This window comes from Melozone crissalis, unplaced genomic scaffold, assembly GCF_028551555.1.
Source record: "Melozone crissalis strain CALT ecotype California unplaced genomic scaffold, PUWL_Pcris_2 ptg000061l_1, whole genome shotgun sequence".
NCBI lineage: Eukaryota > Metazoa > Chordata > Aves > Passeriformes > Passerellidae > Melozone > Melozone crissalis.
The window spans coordinates 21,354,545-21,373,881 of record NW_026535839.1 but is presented as its reverse complement, the minus strand read 5'-3'; positions in this window follow the sequence as shown (position 1 = coordinate 21,373,881).

The window sequence follows — 19,337 nt, the reverse complement described above, 5'->3', positions numbered from 1 at the left end:
GAGATGTTTTTTGTGCTGGCACAGTTTCTCCTTGCCAGACAGAGTGGAAAAGCTTTTTGCTAAGATGTAGACGAGAAGAGAGGCTAAAGACGAAGGTACGGTGCTCTGCAGAGCTAAGCACCGCTCCCGGACCTCTTTCGGCAGAAGGCGCACACCGCAGAGCACTGTGAGCGGCAGAATCGTCTTTGCGCGAAGAAGCAGCTTCTTCGTCTCCGGGAGCCGGAGAGAGCGGCAACTTCGCAAAGGTGATGAAACAAGCTGTACAACACTGCGATTGTGTGCGCAGCTTGCCAACTGAGAGAAAACAGTACCTGACCACTCTCCTGCCTTTTCTATTCACATGAACATTCGATTGCAAGCTGTTTTGGACAACTTTCTTTCTCTTCTTGCAAAACACTCGGCAGACCTCCGTGCAGCCTCTAGAACACGATGGGAGATGTTTTCTGTGCTGGCACAGTTTCTCCTTGCCAGACAGAGTGGAAAAGCTTTTTGCTAAGATGTAGGTAGAAGAGAGGCTAAAGAAGCACGTATGGTGCTTCTCAGAGCTAAGCACAGCTCCAGGGGCTTTTTCGGCAGAAGGCGCACACCGCAGAGCACTGTGAGCGGCAGAATCGTCTTTGCGCGAAGAAGCAGCTTCTTCGTCTCCGGGAGCCGGAGAGAGCGGCAACTTCGCAAAGGTGATGAAACAAGCTGTACAACACTGTGATTGTGTGCGCAGCTTGCCAACTGAGAGAAAACAGTACCTGACCACTCTCCTGCCTTTTCTATTCACATGAACATTCGATTGCAAGCTGTTTTGGACAACTTTCTTTCTCTTCTTGCAAAACACTCGGCAGACCTGCGTGCAGCCTCTAGAACACGATGGGAGATGTTTTTTGTGCTGGCACAGTTTCTCCTTGCCAGACAGAGTGGAAAAGCTTTTTGCTAAGATGTAGACGAGAAGAGAGGCTAAAGACGAAGGTACGGTGCTCTGCAGAGCTAAGCACCGCTCCCGGACCTCTTTCGGCAGAAGGCGCACACCGCAGAGCACTGTGAGCGGCAGAATCGTCTTTGCGCGAAGAAGCAGCTTCTTCGTCTCCGGGAGCCGGAGAGAGCGGCAACTTCGCAAAGGTGATGAAACAAGCTGTACAACACTGCGATTGTGTGCGCAGCGTGCCAACTGAGAGAAAACAGTACCTGACCACTCTCCTGCCTTTTCTATTCACATGAACATTCGATTGCAAGCTGTTTTGGACAACTTTCTTTCTCTTCTTGCAAAACGCTCGGCAGACCTCCGTGCAGACTCTAGAACACGATGGGAGATGTTTTCTGTGCTGGCACAGTTTCTCCTTGCCAGACAGAGTGGAAAAGCTTTTTGCTAAGATGTAGACGAGAAGAGAGGCTAAAGACGAAGGTACGGTGCTCTGCAGAGCTAAGCACCGCTCCCGGGCGTCTTTCGGCAGAAGGCGCACACAGCAGAGCACTGTGAGCGGCAGAATCGTCTTTGCGCGAAGAAGCAGCTTCTTCGTCTCCGGGAGCCGGAGAGAGCGGCAACTTCGCAAAGGTGATGAAACAAGCTGTACAACACTGCGATTGTGTGCGCAGCTTGCCAACTGAGAGAAAACAGTACCTGACCACTCTCCTGCCTTTTCTATTCACATGAACATTCGATTGCAAGCTGTTTTGGACAACTTTCTTTCTCTTCTTGCAAAATACTCGGCAGACCTCCGTGCAGGCTCTAGAACACGATGGGAGATGTTTTTTGTGCTGGCACAGTTTCTCCTTGCCAGACAGAGTGGAAAAGCTTTTTGCTAAGATGTAGACGAGAAGAGAGGCTAAAGACGAAGGTACGGTGCTCTGCAGAGCTAAGCACGGCTCCCGGACCTCTTTCGGCAGAAGGCGCACACCGCAGAGCACTGTGAGCGGCAGAATCGTCTTTGCGCGAAGAAGCAGCTTCTTCGTCTCCGGGAGCCGGAGAGAGCGGCAACTTCGCAAAGGTGATGAAACAAGCTGTACAACACTGCGATTGTGTGCGCCGCTTTCCAAGTGAGAGAAAACAGTACCTGACCACTCTCCTGCCTTTTCTATTCACATGAACATCCGATTGCAAGCTGTTTTGGACAACTTTCTTTCTCTTCTTGCAAAACACTCGGCAGACCTCCGTGCAGCCTCTAGAACACGATGGGAGATGTTTTCTGTGCTGGCACAGTTTCTCCTTGCCAGACAGAGTGGAAAAGCTTTTTGCTAAGATGTAGACGAGAAGAGAGGCTAAAGATGAAGGTACGGTGCTCTGCAGAGCTAAGCACCGCTCCCGGGCCTCTTTCGGCAGAAGGCGCACACCGCAGAGCACTGTGAGCGGCAGAATCGTCTTTGCGCGAAGAAGCAGCTTCTTCGTCTCCGGGAGCCGGAGAGAGCGGCAACTTCGCAAAGGTGATGAAACAAGCTGTACAACACTGCGATTGTGTGCGCAGCTTGCCAACTGAGAGAAAACAGTACCTGACCACTCTCCTGCCTTTTCTATTCACATGAACATTCGATTGCAAGCTGTTTTGGACAACTTTCTTTCTCTTCTTGCAAAATACTCGGCAGACCTCCGTGCAGGCTCTAGAACACGATGGGAGATGTTTTCTGTGCTGGCACAGTTTCTCCTTGCCAGACAGAGTGGAAAAGCTTTTTGCTAAGATGTAGACGAGAAGAGAGGCTAAAGACGAAGGTACGGTGCTCTGCAGAGCTAAGCACCGCTCCCGGGCGTCTTTCGGCAGAAGGCGCACACCGCAGAGCACTGTGAGCGGCAGAATCGTCTTTGCGCGAAGAAGCAGCTTCTTCGTCTCCGGGAGCCGGAGAGAGCGGCAACTTCGCAAAGGTGATGAAACAAGCTGTACAACACTGCGATTGTGTGCGCAGCTTGCCAACTGAGAGAAAACAGTACCTGACCACTCTCCTGCCTTTTCTATTCACATGAACATTCGATTGGAAGCTGTTTTGGACAACTTTCTTTCTCTTCTTGCAAAACACTCGGCAGACCTCCGTGCAGCCTCTAGAAGACGATGGGAGATGTTTTCTGTGCTGGCACAGTTTCTCCTTGCCAGACAGAGTGGAAAAGCTTTTTGCTAAGATGTAGACGAGAAGAGAGGCTAAAGAAGCACGTATGGTGCTTCTCAGAGCTAAGCACCGCTCCCGGGCGTCTTTCGGCAGAAGGCGCACACCGCAGAGCACTGTGAGCGGCAGAATCGTCTTTGCGCGAAGAAGCAGCTTCTTCGTCTCCGGGAACCGGAGAGAGCGACAGCTTCGCAAAGGTGATGAAACAAGCTGTACAACACTGCGATTGTGTGCGCAGCTTGCCAACTGAGAGAAAACAGTACCTGACCACTCTCCTGCCTTTTCTATTCACTTAAACATTCGATTGGAAGCTGTTTTGGACAACTTTCTTTCTCTTCTTGCAAAACACTCGGCAGACCTCCGTGCAGCCTCTAGAACACGATGGGAGATGTTTTCTGTGCTGGCACAGTTTCTCCTTGCCAGACAGAGTGGAAAAGCTTTTTGCTAAGATGTAGACGAGAAGAGAGGCTAAAGACGAAGGTACGGTGCTCTGCAGAGCTAAGCACCGCTCCCGGGCCTCTTTCGGCAGAAGGCGCACACCGCAGAGCACTGTGAGCGGCAGAATCGTCTTTGCGCGAAGAAGCAGCTTCTTCGTCTCCGGGAGCCGGAGAGAGCGGCAACTTCGCAAAGGTGATGAAACAAGCTGTACAACACTGCGATTGTGTGCGCAGCTTGCCAAGTGAGAGAAAACAGTACCTGACCACTCTCCTGCCTTTTGTATTCACATGAACATTCGATTGCAAGCTGTTTTGGACAACTTTCTTTCTCTTCTTGCAAAACACTCTGCAGACCTCCGTGCAGCCTCTAGAACACGATGGGAGATGTTTTCTGTGCTGGCACAGTTTCTCCTTGCCAGACAGAGTGGAAAAGCTTTTTGCTAAGATGTAGACGAGAAGAGAGGCTAAAGACGAAGGTACGGTGCTCTGCAGAGCTAAGCACCGCTCCCGGGCGTCTTTCGGCAGAAGGCGCACACCGCAGAGCACTGTGAGCGGCAGAATCGTCTTTGCGCGAAGAAGCAGCTTCTTCATCTCCGGGAGCCGGAGAGAGCGGCAACTTCGCAAAGGTGATGAAACAAGCTGTACAACACTGCGATTGTGTGCGCAGCTTGCCAACTGAGAGAAAACAGTACCTGACCACTCTCCTGCCTTTTCTATTCACATGAACATTCGATTGCAAGCTGTTTTGGACAACTTTCTTTCTCTTCTTGCAAAACACTCGGCAGACCTGCGTGCAGCCTCTAGAACACGATGGGAGATGTTTTTTGTGCTGGCACAGTTTCTCCTTGCCAGACAGAGTGGAAAAGCTTTTTGCTAAGATGTAGACGAGAAGAGAGGCTAAAGACGAAGGTACGGTGCTCTGCAGAGCTAAGCACCGCTCCCGGACCTCTTTCGGCAGAAGGCGCACACCGCAGAGCACTGTGAGCGGCAGAATCGTCTTTGCGCAAAGAAGCAGCTTCTTCGTCTCCGGGAGCCGGAGAGAGCGGCAACTTCGCAAAGGTGATGAAACAAGCTGTACAACACTGTGATTGTGTGCGCAGCTTGCCAACTGAGAGAAAACAGTACCTGACCACTCTCCTGCCTTTTCTATTCACATGAACATTCGATTGGAAGCTGTTTTGGACAACTTTCTTTCTCTTCTTGCAAAACACTCGGCAGACCTCCGTGCAGCCTCTAGAACACGATGGGAGATGTTTTCTGTGCTGGCACAGTTTCTCCTTGCCAGACAGAGTGGAAAAGCTTTTTGCTAAGATGTAGACGAGAAGAGAGGCTAAAGACGAAGGTACGGTGCTCTGCAGAGCTAAGCACCGCTCCCGGGCGTCTTTCGGCAGAAGGCGCACACCGCAGAGCACTGTGAGCGGCAGAATCGTCTTTGCGCGAAGAAGCAGCTTCTTCGTCTCCGGGAGCCGGAGAGAGCGGCAACTTCGCAAAGGTGATGAAACAAGCTGTACAACACTGCGATTGTGTGCGCAGCTTGCCAAGTGAGAGAAAACAGTACCTGACCACTCTCCTGCCTTTTCTATTCACATGAACATTCGATTGCAAGCTGTTTTGGACAACTTTCTTTCTCTTCTTGCAAAACACTCGGCAGACCTGCGTGCAGCCTCTAGAACACGATGGGAGATGTTTTTTGTGCTGGCACAGTTTCTCCTTGCCAGACAGAGTGGAAAAGCTTTTTGCTAAGATGTAGACGAGAAGAGAGGCTAAAGACGAAGGTACGGTGCTCTGCAGAGCTAAGCACCGCTCCCGGACCTCTTTCGGCAGAAGGCGCACACCGCAGAGCACTGTGAGCGGCAGAATCGTCTTTGCGCGAAGAAGCAGCTTCTTCGTCTCCGGGAGCCGGAGAGAGCGGCAACTTCGCAAAGGTGATGAAACAAGCTGTACAACACTGCGATTGTGTGCGCAGCTTGCCAACTGAGAGAAAACAGTACCTGACCACTCTCCTGCCTTTTCTATTCACATGAACATTCGATTGCAAGCTGTTTTGGACAACTTTCTTTCTCTTCTTGCAAAACACTCGGCAGACCTCCGTGCAGCCTCTAGAACACGATGGGAGATGTTTTCTGTGCTGGCACAGTTTCTCCTTGCCAGACAGAGTGGAAAAGCTTTTTGCTAAGATGTAGGTAGAAGAGAGGCTAAAGAAGCACGTATGGTGCTTCTCAGAGCTAAGCACAGCTCCAGGGGCTTTTTCGGCAGAAGGCGCACACCGCAGAGCACTGTGAGCGGCAGAATCGTCTTTGCGCGAAGAAGCAGCTTCTTCGTCTCCGGGAGCCGGAGAGAGCGGCAACTTCGCAAAGGTGATGAAACAAGCTGTACAACACTGTGATTGTGTGCGCAGCTTGCCAACTGAGAGAAAACAGTACCTGACCACTCTCCTGCCTTTTCTATTCACATGAACATTCGATTGCAAGCTGTTTTGGACAACTTTCTTTCTCTTCTTGCAAAACACTCGGCAGACCTGCGTGCAGCCTCTAGAACACGATGGGAGATGTTTTTTGTGCTGGCACAGTTTCTCCTTGCCAGACAGAGTGGAAAAGCTTTTTGCTAAGATGTAGACGAGAAGAGAGGCTAAAGACGAAGGTACGGTGCTCTGCAGAGCTAAGCACCGCTCCCGGACCTCTTTCGGCAGAAGGCGCACACCGCAGAGCACTGTGAGCGGCAGAATCGTCTTTGCGCGAAGAAGCAGCTTCTTCGTCTCCGGGAGCCGGAGAGAGCGGCAACTTCGCAAAGGTGATGAAACAAGCTGTACAACACTGCGATTGTGTGCGCAGCGTGCCAACTGAGAGAAAACAGTACCTGACCACTCTCCTGCCTTTTCTATTCACATGAACATTCGATTGCAAGCTGTTTTGGACAACTTTCTTTCTCTTCTTGCAAAACGCTCGGCAGACCTCCGTGCAGACTCTAGAACACGATGGGAGATGTTTTCTGTGCTGGCACAGTTTCTCCTTGCCAGACAGAGTGGAAAAGCTTTTTGCTAAGATGTAGACGAGAAGAGAGGCTAAAGACGAAGGTACGGTGCTCTGCAGAGCTAAGCACCGCTCCCGGGCGTCTTTCGGCAGAAGGCGCACACAGCAGAGCACTGTGAGCGGCAGAATCGTCTTTGCGCGAAGAAGCAGCTTCTTCGTCTCCGGGAGCCGGAGAGAGCGGCAACTTCGCAAAGGTGATGAAACAAGCTGTACAACACTGCGATTGTGTGCGCAGCTTGCCAACTGAGAGAAAACAGTACCTGACCACTCTCCTGCCTTTTCTATTCACATGAACATTCGATTGCAAGCTGTTTTGGACAACTTTCTTTCTCTTCTTGCAAAATACTCGGCAGACCTCCGTGCAGGCTCTAGAACACGATGGGAGATGTTTTTTGTGCTGGCACAGTTTCTCCTTGCCAGACAGAGTGGAAAAGCTTTTTGCTAAGATGTAGACGAGAAGAGAGGCTAAAGACGAAGGTACGGTGCTCTGCAGAGCTAAGCACGGCTCCCGGACCTCTTTCGGCAGAAGGCGCACACCGCAGAGCACTGTGAGCGGCAGAATCGTCTTTGCGCGAAGAAGCAGCTTCTTCGTCTCCGGGAGCCGGAGAGAGCGGCAACTTCGCAAAGGTGATGAAACAAGCTGTACAACACTGCGATTGTGTGCGCCGCTTTCCAAGTGAGAGAAAACAGTACCTGACCACTCTCCTGCCTTTTCTATTCACATGAACATCCGATTGCAAGCTGTTTTGGACAACTTTCTTTCTCTTCTTGCAAAACACTCGGCAGACCTCCGTGCAGCCTCTAGAACACGATGGGAGATGTTTTCTGTGCTGGCACAGTTTCTCCTTGCCAGACAGAGTGGAAAAGCTTTTTGCTAAGATGTAGACGAGAAGAGAGGCTAAAGATGAAGGTACGGTGCTCTGCAGAGCTAAGCACCGCTCCCGGGCCTCTTTCGGCAGAAGGCGCACACCGCAGAGCACTGTGAGCGGCAGAATCGTCTTTGCGCGAAGAAGCAGCTTCTTCGTCTCCGGGAGCCGGAGAGAGCGGCAACTTCGCAAAGGTGATGAAACAAGCTGTACAACACTGCGATTGTGTGCGCAGCTTGCCAACTGAGAGAAAACAGTACCTGACCACTCTCCTGCCTTTTCTATTCACATGAACATTCGATTGCAAGCTGTTTTGGACAACTTTCTTTCTCTTCTTGCAAAATACTCGGCAGACCTCCGTGCAGGCTCTAGAACACGATGGGAGATGTTTTCTGTGCTGGCACAGTTTCTCCTTGCCAGACAGAGTGGAAAAGCTTTTTGCTAAGATGTAGACGAGAAGAGAGGCTAAAGACGAAGGTACGGTGCTCTGCAGAGCTAAGCACCGCTCCCGGGCGTCTTTCGGCAGAAGGCGCACACCGCAGAGCACTGTGAGCGGCAGAATCGTCTTTGCGCGAAGAAGCAGCTTCTTCGTCTCCGGGAGCCGGAGAGAGCGGCAACTTCGCAAAGGTGATGAAACAAGCTGTACAACACTGCGATTGTGTGCGCAGCTTGCCAACTGAGAGAAAACAGTACCTGACCACTCTCCTGCCTTTTCTATTCACATGAACATTCGATTGGAAGCTGTTTTGGACAACTTTCTTTCTCTTCTTGCAAAACACTCGGCAGACCTCCGTGCAGCCTCTAGAAGACGATGGGAGATGTTTTCTGTGCTGGCACAGTTTCTCCTTGCCAGACAGAGTGGAAAAGCTTTTTGCTAAGATGTAGACGAGAAGAGAGGCTAAAGAAGCACGTATGGTGCTTCTCAGAGCTAAGCACCGCTCCCGGACCTCTTTCGGCAGAAGGCGCACACCGCAGAGCACTGTGAGCGGCAGAATCGTCTTTGCGCGAAGAAGCAGCTTCTTCGTCTCCGGGAACCGGAGAGAGCGACAGCTTCGCAAAGGTGATGAAACAAGCTGTACAACACTGCGATTGTGTGCGCAGCTTGCCAACTGAGAGAAAACAGTACCTGACCACTCTCCTGCCTTTTCTATTCACTTAAACATTCGATTGGAAGCTGTTTTGGACAACTTTCTTTCTCTTCTTGCAAAACACTCGGCAGACCTCCGTGCAGCCTCTAGAACACGATGGGAGATGTTTTCTGTGCTGGCACAGTTTCTCCTTGCCAGACAGAGTGGAAAAGCTTTTTGCTAAGATGTAGACGAGAAGAGAGGCTAAAGACGAAGGTACGGTGCTCTGCAGAGCTAAGCACCGCTCCCGGGCCTCTTTCGGCAGAAGGCGCACACCGCAGAGCACTGTGAGCGGCAGAATCGTCTTTGCGCGAAGAAGCAGCTTCTTCGTCTCCGGGAGCCGGAGAGAGCGGCAACTTCGCAAAGGTGATGAAACAAGCTGTACAACACTGCGATTGTGTGCGCAGCTTGCCAACTGAGAGAAAACAGTACCTGACCACTCTCCTGCCTTTTGTATTCACATGAACATTCGATTGCAAGCTGTTTTGGACAACTTTCTTTCTCTTCTTGCAAAACACTCTGCAGACCTCCGTGCAGCCTCTAGAACACGATGGGAGATGTTTTCTGTGCTGGCACAGTTTCTCCTTGCCAGACAGAGTGGAAAAGCTTTTTGCTAAGATGTAGACGAGAAGAGAGGCTAAAGACGAAGGTACGGTGCTCTGCAGAGCTAAGCACCGCTCCCGGGCGTCTTTCGGCAGAAGGCGCACACCGCAGAGCACTGTGAGCGGCAGAATCGTCTTTGCGCGAAGAAGCAGCTTCTTCATCTCCGGGAGCCGGAGAGAGCGGCAACTTCGCAAAGGTGATGAAACAAGCTGTACAACACTGCGATTGTGTGCGCAGCTTGCCAACTGAGAGAAAACAGTACCTGACCACTCTCCTGCCTTTTCTATTCACATGAACATTCGATTGCAAGCTGTTTTGGACAACTTTCTTTCTCTTCTTGCAAAACACTCGGCAGACCTGCGTGCAGCCTCTAGAACACGATGGGAGATGTTTTTTGTGCTGGCACAGTTTCTCCTTGCCAGACAGAGTGGAAAAGCTTTTTGCTAAGATGTAGACGAGAAGAGAGGCTAAAGACGAAGGTACGGTGCTCTGCAGAGCTAAGCACCGCTCCCGGACCTCTTTCGGCAGAAGGCGCACACCGCAGAGCACTGTGAGCGGCAGAATCGTCTTTGCGCAAAGAAGCAGCTTCTTCGTCTCCGGGAGCCGGAGAGAGCGGCAACTTCGCAAAGGTGATGAAACAAGCTGTACAACACTGTGATTGTGTGCGCAGCTTGCCAACTGAGAGAAAACAGTACCTGACCACTCTCCTGCCTTTTCTATTCACATGAACATTCGATTGGAAGCTGTTTTGGACAACTTTCTTTCTCTTCTTGCAAAACACTCGGCAGACCTCCGTGCAGCCTCTAGAACACGATGGGAGATGTTTTCTGTGCTGGCACAGTTTCTCCTTGCCAGACAGAGTGGAAAAGCTTTTTGCTAAGATGTAGACGAGAAGAGAGGCTAAAGACGAAGGTACGGTGCTCTGCAGAGCTAAGCACCGCTCCCGGGCGTCTTTCGGCAGAAGGCGCACACCGCAGAGCACTGTGAGCGGCAGAATCGTCTTTGCGCGAAGAAGCAGCTTCTTCATCTCCGGGAGCCGGAGAGAGCGGCAACTTCGCAAAGGTGATGAAACAAGCTGTACAACACTGCGATTGTGTGCGCAGCTTGCCAACTGAGAGAAAACAGTACCTGACCACTCTCCTGCCTTTTCTATTCACATGAACATTCGATTGCAAGCTGTTTTGGACAACTTTCTTTCTCTTCTTGCAAAACACTCGGCAGACCTGCGTGCAGCCTCTAGAACACGATGGGAGATGTTTTTTGTGCTGGCACAGTTTCTCCTTGCCAGACAGAGTGGAAAAGCTTTTTGCTAAGATGTAGACGAGAAGAGAGGCTAAAGACGAAGGTACGGTGCTCTGCAGAGCTAAGCACCGCTCCCGGACCTCTTTCGGCAGAAGGCGCACACCGCAGAGCACTGTGAGCGGCAGAATCGTCTTTGCGCAAAGAAGCAGCTTCTTCGTCTCCGGGAGCCGGAGAGAGCGGCAACTTCGCAAAGGTGATGAAACAAGCTGTACAACACTGTGATTGTGTGCGCAGCTTGCCAACTGAGAGAAAACAGTACCTGACCACTCTCCTGCCTTTTCTATTCACATGAACATTCGATTGGAAGCTGTTTTGGACAACTTTCTTTCTCTTCTTGCAAAACACTCGGCAGACCTCCGTGCAGCCTCTAGAACACGATGGGAGATGTTTTCTGTGCTGGCACAGTTTCTCCTTGCCAGACAGAGTGGAAAAGATTTTTGCTAACATGTAGACGAGAAGAGAGGCTAAAGAAGCACGTATGGTGCTTCTCAGAGCTAAGCACAGCTCCCGGGGCTCTTTCGGCAGAAGGCGCACACCGCAGAGCACTGTGTGCGGCAGAATCGTCTTTGCGCGAAGAAGCAGCTTCTTCGTCTCCGGGAGCCGGAGAGAGCGGCAACTTCGCAAAGGTGATGAAACAAGCTGTACAACACTGCGATTGTGTGCGCAGCTTGCCAAGTGAGAGTAAACTATACCTGACCACTCTCCTGCCTTTTCTATTCACATGAACATTCGATTGCAAGCTGTTTTGGACAACTTTCTTTCTCTTCTTGCAAAACACTCGGCAGACCTCCGTGCAGCCTCTAGAACACGATGGGAGATGTTTTCTGTGCTGGCACAGTTTCTCCTTGCCAGACAGAGTGGAAAAGCTTTTTGCTAAGATGTAGACGAGAAGAGAGGCTAAAGACGAAGGTACGGTGCTCTGCAGAGCTAAGCACCGCTCCCGGGCGTCTTTCGGCAGAAGGCGCACACCGCAGAGCACTGTGAGCGGCAGAATCGTCTTTGCGCGAAGAAGCAGCTTCTTCGTCTCCGGGAGCCGGAGAGAGCGGCAACTTCGCAAAGGTGATGAAACAAGCTGTACAACACTGCGATTGTGTGCGCAGCTTGCCAACTGAGAGAAAACAGTACCTGACCACTCTCCTGCCTTTTCTATTCACATGAACATTCGATTGCAAGCTGTTTTGGACAACTTTCTTTCTCTTCTTGCAAAACACTCGGCAGACCTCCGTGCAGCCTCTAGAACACGATGGGAGATGTTTTTTGTGCTGGCACAGTTTCTCCTTGCCAGACAGAGTGGAAAAGCTTTTTTGCTAAGATGTAGACGAGAAGAGAGGCTAAAGACGAAGGTACGGTGCTCTGCAGAGCTAAGCACCGCTCCCGGGCCTCTTTCGGCAGAAGGCGCACACCGCAGAGCACTGTGAGCGGCAGAATCGTCTTTGCGCGAAGAAGCAGCTTCTTCGTCTCTGGGAGCCGGAGAGAGCGGCAACTTCGCAAAGGTGATGAAACAAGCTGTACAACACTGCGATTGTGTGCGCAGCTTGCCAACTGAGAGAAAACAGTACCTGACCACTCTCCTGCCTTTTCTATTCACATGAACATTCGATTGCAAGCTGTTTTGGACAACTTTCTTTCTCTTCTTGCAAAACACTCGGCAGACCTCCGTGCAGCCTCTAGAACACGATGGGAGATGTTTTCTGTGCTGGCACAGTTTCTCCTTGCCAGACAGAGTGGAAAAGCTTTTTGCTAAGATGTAGACGAGAAGAGAGGCTAAAGACGAAGGTACGGTGCTCTGCAGAGCTAAGCACCGCTCCCGGGCCTCTTTCGGCAGAAGGCGCACACAGCAGAGCACTGTGAGCGGCAGAATCGTCTTTGCGCGAAGAAGCAGCTTCTTCGTCTCCGGGAGCCGGAGAGAGCGGCAACTTCGCAAAGGTGATGAAACAAGCTGTACAACACTGCGATTGTGTGCGCAGCTTGCCAACTGAGAGAAAACAGTACCTGACCACTCTCCTGCCTTTTCTATTCACATGAACATTCGATTGCAAGCTGTTTTGGACAACTTTCTTTCTCTTCTTGCAAAACACTTGGCAGACCTCCGTGCAGGCTCTAGAACACGATGGGAGATGTTTTATGTGCTGGCACAGTTTCTCCTTGCCAGACAGAGTGGAAAAGCTTTTTGCTAAGATGTAGACGAGAAGAGAGGCTAAAGACGAAGGTACGGTGCTCTGCAGAGCTAAGCACCGCTCCCGGACCTCTTTCGGCAGAAGGCGCACACCGCAGAGCACTGTGAGCGGCAGAATCGTCTTTGCGCGAAGAAGCAGCTTCTTCGTCTCCGGGAGCCGGAGAGAGCGGCAACTTCGCAAAGGTGATGAAACAAGCTGTACAACACTGCGATTGTGTGCGCCGCTTTCCAAGTGAGAGAAAACAGTACCTGACCACTCTCCTGCTTTTTCTATTCACATGAACATCCGATTTCAAGCTGTTTTGGACAACTTTCTTTCTCTTCTTGCAAAACACTCGGCAGACCTCCGTGCAGCCTCTAGAAGACGATGGGAGATGTTTTCTGTGCTGGCACAGTTTCTCCTTGCCAGACAGAGTGGAAAAGCTTTTTGCTAAGATGTAGACGAGAAGAGAGGCTAAAGACGAAGGTACGGTGCTCTGCAGAGCTAAGCACCGCTCCCGGGCGTCTTTCGGCAGAAGGCGCACACCGCAGAGCACTGTGAGCGGCAGAATCGTCTTTGCGCGAAGAAGCAGCTTCTTCGTCTCCGGGAGCCGGAGAGAGCGGCAACTTCGCAAAGGTGATGAAACAAGCTGTACAACACTGCGATTGTGTGCGCAGCTTGCCAACTGAGAGAAAACAGTACCTGACCACTCTCCTGCCTTTTCTATTCACATGAACATTCGATTGGAAGCTGTTTTGGACAACTTTCTTTCTCTTCTTGCAAAATACTAGGCAGACCTCCGTGCAGCCTCTAGAACACGATGGGAGATGTTTTCTGTGCTGGCACAGTTTCTCCTTGCCAGACAGAGTGGAAAAGCTTTTTGCTAAGATGTAGACGAGAAGAGAGGCTAAAGACGAAGGTACGGTGCTCTGCAGAGCTAAGCACCGCTCCCGGACCTCTTTCGGCAGAAGGCGCACACCGCAGAGCACTGTGAGCGGCAGAATCGTCTTTGCGCGAAGAAGCAGCTTCTTCGTCTCCGGGAGCCGGAGAGAGCGGCAACTTGGCAAAGGTGATGAAACAAGCTGTACAACACTGCGATTGTGTGCGCAGCGTGCCAAGTGAGAGAAAACAGTACCTGACCACTCTCCTGCCTTTTCTATTCACTTAAACATTCGATTGCAAGCTGTTTTTGACAACTTTCTTTCTCTTCTTGCAAAACACTCGGCAGACCTCCGTGCAGCCTCTAGAACACGATGGGAGATGTTTTCTGTGCTGGCACAGTTTCTCCTTGCCAGACAGAGTGGAAAAGCTTTTTGCTAAGATGTAGACGAGAAGAGAGGCTAAAGAAGCACGTATGGGGTTTCTCAGAGTTAAGCACAGCTCCCGGGGCTCTTTCGGCAGAAGGCGCACACCGCAGAGCACTGTGAGCGGCAGAATCGTCTTTGCGCGAAGAAGCAGCTTCTTCGTCTCCGGGAACCGGAGAGAGCGACAGCTTCGCAAAGGTGATGAAACAAGCTGTACAACACTGCGATTGTGTGCGCAGCGTGCCAACTGAGAGAAAACAGTACCTGACCACTCTCCTGCCTTTTCTATTCACTTAAACATTCGATTGGAAGCTGTTTTGGACAACTTTCTTTCTCTTCTTGCAAAACACTCGGCAGACCTCCGTGCAGCCTCTAGAACACGATGGGAGATGTTTTCTGTGCTGGCACAGTTTCTCCTTGCCAGACAGAGTGGAAAAGCTTTTTGCTAAGATGTAGACGAGAAGAGAGGCTAAAGAAGCACGTATGGGGCTTCTCAGAGCTAAGCACAGCTCCCGGACCTCTTTCGGCAGAAGGCGCACACCGCAGAGCACTGTGAGCGGCAGAATCGTCTTTGCGCGAAGAAGCAGCTTCTTCGTCTCCGGGAACCGGAGAGAGCGACAGCTTCGCAAAGGTGATGAAACAAGCTGTACAACACTGCGATTGTGTGCGCAGCTTGCCAACTGATAGAAAACAGTACCTGACCACTCTCCTGCCTTTTGTATTCACATGAACATCCGATTGCAAGCTGTTTTGGACAACTTTCTTTCTCTTCTTGCAAAACACTTGGCAGACCTCCGTGCAGCCTCTAGAACACGATGGGATATGTTTTCTGTGCTGGTAAATTTTCTCCTTGCCAGACAGAGTGGAAAAGCTTTTTGCTAAGATGTAGACGAGAAGAGAGGCTAAAGACGAAGGTACGGTGCTCTGCAGAGCAAAGCACCACTCCCGGACGTCTTTCGGCAGAAGGCGCACACCGCAGAGCACTGTGAGCGGCAGAATCGTCTTTGCGCGAAGAAGCAGCTTCTTCGTCTCCGGGAGCCGGAGAGAGCGACAGCTTCGCAAAGGTGATGAAACATGCTGTACGACACTGCGATTGTGTGCGCAGCTTGCCAAGTGAGAGAAAACAGTACCTGACCACTCTCCTGCCTTTTCTATTCACATGAACATTCGATTGGAAGCTGTTTTGGACAACTTTCTTTCTCTTCTTGCAAAACACTCGGCAGACCTCCGTGCAGCGTCTAGAACACGATGGGAGATGTTTTCTGTGCTGGCACAGTTTCTCCTTGCCAGACAGAGTGGAAAAGCTTTTTGCTAAGATGTAGACGAGAAGAGAGGCTAAAGAAGCACGTATGGTGCTTCTCAGAGCTAAGCACAGCTCCCGGGGCTCTTTCGGCAGAAGGCGCACACCGCAGAGCACTGTGAGCGGCAGAATCGTCTTTGCGCGAAGAAGCAGCTTCTTCGTCTCCGGGAGCCGGAGAGAGCGGCAGCTTCGCAAAGGTGATGAAACAAGCTGTACAACACTGCGATTGTGTGCGCAGCTTACCAAGTGAGAGAAAACAGTACCTGACCACTCTCCTGCCTTTTGTATTCACATGAACATTCGATTGCAAGCTGTTTTGGACAACTTCCTTTCTCTTCTTGCAAAACACTTGGCAGACCTCCGTGCAGCCTCTAGAACACGATGGGAGATGTTTTCTGTGCTGGCACAGTTTGTCCCTGCCAGAAAGAGTGGAAAAGCTTTTTGCTAAGATGTAGACGAGAAGAGAGGCTAAAGACGAAGGTACGGTGCTCTGCAGAGCTAAGCACCGCTCCCGGGCGTCTTTCGGCAGAAGGCGCACACCGCAGAGCACTGTGAGCGGCAGAATCGTCTTTGCGCGAAGAAGCAGCTTCTTCGTCTCCGGGAGCCGGAGAGAGCGGCAGCTTCGCAAAGGTGATGAAACAAGCTGTACAACACTGCGATTGTGTGCGCAGCTTGCCAACTGAGAGAAAACAGTACCTGACCACTCTCCTGCCTTTTCTATTCACATGAACATTCGATTGCAAGCTGTTTTGGACAACTTTCTCTCTCTTCTTGCAAAAAACTCGGCAGACCTCCGTGCAGCCTCTAGAACACGATGGGAGATGTTTTCTGTGCTGGCACAGTTTCTCCTTGCCAGACAGAGTGGAAAAGCTTTTTGCTAAGATGTAGACGAGAAGAGAGGCTAAAGACGAAGGTACGGTGCTCTGCAGAGCTAAGCACCGCTCCCGGGCGTCTTTCGGCAGAAGGCGCACACCGCAGAGCACTGTGAGCGGCAGAATCGTCTTTGCGCGAAGAAGCAGCTTCTTCGTCTCCGGGAGCCGGAGAGAGCGGCAACTTCGCAAAGGTGATGAAACAAGCTGTACAACACTGCGATTGTGTGCGCAGCGTGCCATCTGAGAGAAAACAGTACCTGACCACTCTCCTGCCTTTTCTATTCACATGAACATTCGATTGCAAGCTGTTTTGGACAACTTTCTTTCTCTTCTTGCAAAACACTCGGCAGACCTGCGTGCAGCCTCTAGAACACGATGGGAGATGTTTTTTGTGCTGGCACAGTTTCTCCTTGCCAGACAGAGTGGAAAAGCTTTTTGCTAAGATGTAGACGAGAAGAGAGGCTAAAGACGAAGGTACGGTGCTCTGCAGAGCTAAGCACCGCTCCCGGGCCTCTTTCGGCAGAAGGCGCACACCGCAGAGACCTGTGAGCGGCAGAATCGTCTTTGCGCGAAGAAGCAGCTTCTTCGTCTCCGGGAGCCGGAGAGAGCGGCAACTTCGCAAAGGTGATGAAACAAGCTGTACAACACTGCGATTGTGTGCGCAGCTTGCCAAGTGAGAGTAAACAGTACCTGACCACTCTCCTGCCTTTTCTATTCACATGAATATTCGATTGCAAGCTGTTTTGGACAACTTTCTTTCTCTTCTTGCAAAATACTCGGCAGACATCCGTGCAGCCTCTAGAACACGATGGGAGATGTTTTTTGTGCTGGCACAGTTTCTCCTTGCCAGACAGAGTGGAAAAGCTTTTTGCTAAGATGTAGACGAGAAGAGAGGCTAAAGACGAAGGTACGGTGCTCTGCAGAGCTAAGCACCGCTCCCGGGCGTCTTTCGGCAGAAGGCGCACACAGCAGAGCACTGTGAGCGGCAGAATCGTCTTTGCGCGAAGAAGCAGCTTCTTCGTCTCCGGGAGCCGGAGAGAGCGGCAACTTAGCAAAGGTGATGAAACAAGCTGTACAACACTGCGATTGTGTGCGCAGCTTGCCAACTGAGAGAAAACAGTACGTGACCACTCTCCTGCCTTTTCTATTCACATGAACATTCGATTGCAAGCTGTTTTGGACAACTTTCTTTCTCTTCTTGCAAAACACTCGGCAGACCTCCGTGCAGCCTCTAGAACACGATGGGAGATGTTTTCTGTGCTGGCACAGTTTCTCCTTGCCAGACAGAGTGGAAAAGCTTTTTGCTAAGATGTAGACGAGAAGAGAGGCTAAAGACGAAGGTACGGTGCTCTGCAGAGCTAAGCACCGCTCCCGGGCGTCTTTCGGCAGAAGGCGCACACCGCAGAGCACTGTGAGCGGCAGAATCGTCTTTGCGCGAAGAAGCAGCTTCTTCGTCTCCGGGAGCCGGAGAGAGCGGCAACTTCGCAAAGGTGATGAAACAAGCTGTACAACACTGCGATTGTGTGCGCAGCTTGCCAACTGAGAGAAAACAGTACCTGACCACTCTCCTGCCTTTTCTATTCACATGAACATTCGATTGCAAGCTGTTTTGGACAACTTTCTTTCTCTTCTTGCAAAACACTTGGCAGACCTCCGTGCAGGCTCTAGAACACGATGGGAGATGTTTTATGTGCTGGCACAGTTACTCCTTGCCAGACAGAGTGGAAAAGCTTTTTGCTAAGATGTAGACGAGAAGAGAGGCTAAAGACGAAGGTACGGTGCTCTGCAGAGCTAAGCACCGCTCCCGGACCTCTTTCGGCAGAAGGCGCACACCGCAGAGCACTGTGAGCGGCAGAATCGTCTTTGCGCGAAGAAGCAGCTTCTTCGTCTCCGGGAGCCGGAGAGAGCGGCAACTTCGCAAAGGTGATGAAACAAGCTGTACAACACTGCGATTGTGTGCGCCGCTTTCCAAGTGAGAGAAAACAGTACCTGACCACTCTCCTGCTTTTTCTATTCACATGAATATCCGATTGCAAGCTGTTTTGGACAACTTTCTTTCTCTTCTTGCAAAACACTCGGCAGACCTCCGTGCAGCCTCTAGAAGACGATGGGAGATGTTTTCTGTGCTGGCACAGTTTCTCCTTGCCAGACAGAGTGGAAAAGCTTTTTGCTAAGATGTAGACGAGAAGAGAGGCTAAAGACGAAGGTACGGTGCTCTGCAGAGCTAAGCACCGCTCCCGGGCGTCTTTCGGCAGAAGGCGCACACCGCAGAGCACTGTGAGCGGCAGAATCGTCTTTGCGCGAAGAAGCAGCTTCTTCGTCTCCGGGAGCCGGAGAGAGCGGCAACTTCGCAAAGGTGATGAAACAAGCTGTACAACACTGCGATTGTGTGCGCAGCTTGCCAAGTGAGAGAAAACAGTACCTGACCACTCTCCTGCCTTTTCTATTCACATGAACATTCGATTGCAAGCTGTTTTGGACAACTTTCTTTCTCTTCTTGCAAAATACTCGGCAGACCTCCGTGCAGCCTCTAGAACACGATGGGAGATGTTTTCTGTGCTGGCACAGTTTCTCCTTGCCAGACAGAGTTGAAAAGCTTTTTGCTAAGATGTAGACGAGAAGAGAGGCTAAAGACGAAGGTACGGTGCTCTGCAGAGCTAAGCACCGCTCCCGGACCTCTTTCGGCAGAAGGCGCACACCGCAGAGCACTGTGAGCGGCAGAATCGTCTTTGCGCGAAGAAGCAGCTTCTTCGTCTCCGGGAGCCGGAGAGAGCGGCAACTTCGCAAAGGTGATGAAACAAGCTGTACAACACTGCGATTGTGTGCGCAGCGTGCCAAGTGAGAGAAAACAGTACCTGACCACTCTCCTGCCTTTTCTATTCACTTAAACATTCGATTGCAAGCTGTTTTGGACAACTTTCTTTCTCTTCTTGCAAAACACTCGGCAGACCTCCGTGCAGCCTCTAGAACACGATGGGAGATGTTTTCTGTGCTGGCACAGTTTCTCCTTGCCAGACAGAGTGGAAAAGCTTTTTGCTAAGATGTAGACGAGAAGAGAGGCTAAAGAAGCACGTATGGGGCTTCTCAGAGTTAAGCACAGCTCCCGGGGCTCTTTCGGCAGAAGGCGCACACCGCAGAGCACTGTGAGCGGCAGAATCGTCTTTGCGCGAAGAAGCAGCTTCTTCGTCTCCGGGAACCGGAGAGAGCGACAGCTTCGCAAAGGTGATGAAACAAGCTGTACAACACTGCGATTGTGTGCGCAG